General features: G+C 33.1%; 1 pseudogene; it reads right to left on the bottom strand.

Annotated features, from left to right (window-relative positions):
- The window catches only part of LOC102473368 (olfactory receptor 5K1-like), an 832-nt pseudogene extending 617 nt beyond the window's left edge, over positions 1–215 (bottom strand).
- Between the last annotated feature and the right edge of the window lie 4,345 nt (positions 216–4,560).

Raw genomic sequence — 4,560 nt, forward strand, 5'->3', positions numbered from 1 at the left:
CAGGAATCCACAAGAGCCAGGTTGCCCAGAAAGATGTACATGGGTGTGTGAAGACGACGCTGAGTAAGAATTAGGGCCACCAGACCAAGATTTCCTACTGTAGTGATCAGATAGATGGCCAAGAATAAGACAAACAAGAAAATATTCAGCTTTGGGTTACCTGTAAATCCTGTGAGGATAAATTCGTTTTTCATAGTATAATTATCTTCATCCATTTCTGAATTCTGTGAAAAAAAAAAAAAGTGATGAAGACACAGTTTGTAATATACCCTAAAGAACAGTTGTACTCTCCTTGGTCCTTCTGGACTCTTCTTCGTCCACAAGGGCAGGGATCATTTTCTCAATGCTTCTACATGTAACTAGAACATCGGTGCATTACGGTCTTAAGGGAGAATCAACCTTAAGAAGCTATTTTCTTTTGGGCAATTGATTTAACATTTTCCTAGAATATTTTGAAGAAAAACAGATTAAATGAAGCATGAGGTCTTACTTTTGAGGTCTTAATAGCAATATTCATGAAAAAAAAAGTTCTCTGTTTGTTTCAGATAAAGCTGATTCATAATTTTAGTGTCGTCAATTGGTTTCTTGGTTCCTGAAGAATTTAAATGACTGTGTTACACAGTGATACCAATGCTGCATAGAAGATTATTTTTGGATACTAATGTTTCCATCAGTATTACTTATGATGTCCAAAAGGTGAAACTAAGCTAAATATCTATAGGAAGATGAATGGTTAAATAAAGCGAACTGTGTATCTACAATGGATTTTATTGAGTCTTCAATAGGTCTGAAATTCTAACATGTTACAGCCTTGATGAAATTATGTAAGTGTTGAGACCAGCAGTTAAGGTAATGGCTATTTTGCTGGACTCCCATGTGTTCGACCGCGGTTTGCATCCTGGATCAGGTGGATTGAAACACATGCTGGGTGTGTGTATGTGCATGCCCAAGATCCCAAGAGGAGAATGGAGGAGAAGGGATTGCGGTGTGGCCATCCCTCTTGGAGATGATTTCTCACTTTCTGTCTCTCTGTCTCTCTGTCTGGTGAGCGCACGTGCCCTACAGCAAAAACCTCTCAAAAAAATTATTTAAGTGTGATAAGCCAGACACAAAAGAACAGGTTCTCTATAACTCTGCTTTCTTGGGTTCCTAGTGTAGTCACATTAGAACACCTCAGAAAATAATTTATATATAACAATATCCCTTTTAATGTTACTTTTAATAGGGAAAAATTCAAAATATCAAAATGATAACCATTTAGACAGTATGATTAAATAAATGTGAATCATTTATATGATCAGTTATGGTGCAATCATTAAAAAGATTGTTTATAATAATTCATATAATAATAAAATGGACTTAAAAATTACATGAAAAAAGAAAATTTTATATACATTATTACCCAGATTTCCAAATAACTTCCTACATAAGAAGTTAGAAGAAAAGTAGCTTAGAAACATATCAATATGATATTACTAGTTTTCAATATGTAAAAATTATAGAACAGTTTTTTCTTTGTTTTAAATTGTCTTCAGTGACTATTCCTTTTATAATTAGACATCAACATTTTTTATTAACTAAATACAACTACATACTGTTAGTTTTCCATGTTTGGCAAGGTGAAAACACCATAATAATCTTTGGAAATGCAATTAATGTTTTCTGCAATTTACAATTCTGCAGTGGATAATGTCACTTGAATATAATGAAGAGAAGCCTACTCTATAATTGTTATAGTAACTTCAACAATTAAAAGTAGTAACAGTTTTTTTTAGAAGTCTTGCATATATCTCAAACTACTCAGGAATACACCTTAAGTTTGTATTATTATATTGTTTAAGTAACTTGTTTCAATAAAAAAGTGATAGCTCTGTTTTGTCAACTTTTACCATTTAGAAAGCCAAGGGTCTGCACAATCTTCTATGCTGTTTACATTTATTAAAAGTTCAGGATATTATTAAAGCTTCCATTATCAACCATTTAGATATGTCCTTATGGACAAGCATTTTAATATATTGGGAACTGCTTGCTTTCAATCTACTTTTATTTATTTAATTACCTCGAGAATCATTTATTCATCGACCTGAGGCCTGCTCTGCACTACTTGCTTTCTGTAAAAAGTCAGCTGACCCTCCTAGATTTTTCCAATTAGATAGTTTTCTGATAGTTGACCACAACTACACTCTACATTTCCAGAAAGGCGGGAAGTTGTTTGGAAAGGTACAGGAAGATCGCTCTCTGTCTCTCTCTCTCTTTTTTTCATTTTCCAAAACTATTGCTGAGTTTTAAATCTCAGATTATTTGGGGATGGTGCCTTTAGGAACAAAATTTAAAAATTATTTTTGACATCTATATAATTTGAATAATTTTGTTGTTAAATGTTTTACCCTTGCTAGTTTGAAGTCTTGTAGTAAGATTTCCTTCCTTGTATAATTTTTTTTAAAAATATATTTGCTATACAGTGTGTGTGCTTGCTGGTGAGAGACAGAGAGAGAGAGAAGGAGAGTGAGAAAGTCTCTCTCTCCCCAGTAGGATGGCCACACTGCAATCCCTCCTACTCCACTTTCCTCTCGGGACTGGCATACGTGCAAACACACCCAGTATGTTTCTTAAACTGCAGGGTTCAGGATTGTACTGCACTGTAGGCCATGTGGGATCCAGCTGCCCCAAACTTCACTCCACCTACTAGTCTCCTCATATCAGTTTTTCATTTGATTAAAATTGATCAGACAAAAATAAATTTTACCTTGATATTTTACTTCTCTAAAAAGCAAAAAAGATAATGTAGCACTATGTAATATTCCAAAAGACTGCCTTGAAATGATATTCATTATTAACGTAATTTTCTTAATACATTGAGAATGTCTAACACAAAAATGTCTTGGAAGAGGCTGATAATCCATTTCATGTAAACTGTAAAGTGATAGAGCAAACCATATTATTAAAAATCTTTACTAACATATTCCGTTGGTACTATAATTGTATGGTTTTAATTTGGGTGAAGTGAAATTCAGGCTTATTCTGAATTCAGAAATGAATGATACTCATTCAGCACTTACTTGTACAAGAGATTATTCTAAAGAAAACCTTAAGAATCTTAAAAAATTGGAAATGTAGAATTCTAATTTTAGTATATGTACGACAAAAGTGAACACAAAGGAGCTAAGAAATTCTTTAGAGGGAAAAACCCTCTAAAGAACATAAAGAAACATATGCTTTTGGAGATTAGTGTTTCTAACCAAAGAAGTTTTAAAACTGTTTTCTTACCTGAATTTTTCTGATAAGAATTTCCTAGAGGCAAGGTTGTTTGCCTGCTGCTAATTTTTAAAAGACATCCAACACTCTATCCTCATGATTCATTTAGAAGAATATTTCTACAAAGAGGTCAATGGCTTGTATATATGCCATTGGTAGACAATGGTTTAAATATTCAAAATAATCCTCAGGGGATTTACTTGGCATTGGTATCAGAGTATAGCCTGGGAGACCTAATTGTCTGCACATCTCAGACACACTAAGTTGGAGTAATTAAGGGCATACCTTGGCACCCAGAGATTAAGGCAAATGCCCATTTCCAAATAAATTTGGACAACTATGTACTGGTTTCAGTTAATTTCTTTATGTCATTCTCCCTTATCATGAAGCTGAATATAAAACTATATAATTTGAATAATTTTGTTGTTAAATGTTTTACCCTTGCTAGTTTGAAGTCTTGTAGTAAGATTTCCTTCCTTGTATAAATTTTTCTTTTTTTAAAAAAAATTTGCTATAGGGTTTTTGTGCTCACTGGTGAGAGACAGAGAGAGAGAGAAGGAGAGTGAGAAAGTCTCTCTCTCCCCAGTGGGATGACCACACTGCAATCCCTCCCTACTCCACTTTCCTTTCAGGACTTCAGCATACGTGCAAACATACCCAGCATGTTTCTTAAACCGCAGAGTTCAGGATCATACTGCATTGTCGGCCATGTGGGATCCAGCTGCCCCAAACTTCACTCTACCTACTAGTCTCTTTGTATCAGTTTTTCATTTGATTAAAATTGATCAGATAAAAATAAGCTTTACCTTGATATTTTACTTTTCTTAAAAAGCAAAATAGATAATATAGCACTATGTAATATTACAAAAGACTGCCTTGAAATTATATTAATTATTAGTATAATTTTCTTAATACATAGAGAATGTCTAACACAAAAATGCCTTGGAAGAGACTGATAATCCATTTCATGTGAACTGTAAAGTGATAAACCATATTATTAAACATCTTTACTAATATATTGTGCTGGTACTATAATTGTATGGTTTTAATTTGGGTGAAGTGAAATTCAGGCTTACTCTGAATTCAGAAATGAATGATAGTTATTCATTTAGCAATTGTACATGAGATTTTTTTTTGATTTTTTTCTTTAAACCTTTTATTTGGAAAGTTACATGTGTCACACATCATGACTTTTTTACCCTGAAATACTTTAGTATTCCATAAACATAGGATATTCTTTTATACGTGTATAATCACAGTACAGTTATTGACTTCAGTACATTTAACATTGATATACTACTTAAA

The sequence above is a fragment of the Tupaia chinensis genome, unplaced genomic scaffold (genome assembly GCF_000334495.1).
Source record: "Tupaia chinensis unplaced genomic scaffold, TupChi_1.0 Scaffold142351_1, whole genome shotgun sequence".
Classification (NCBI taxonomy): domain Eukaryota; kingdom Metazoa; phylum Chordata; class Mammalia; order Scandentia; family Tupaiidae; genus Tupaia; species Tupaia belangeri.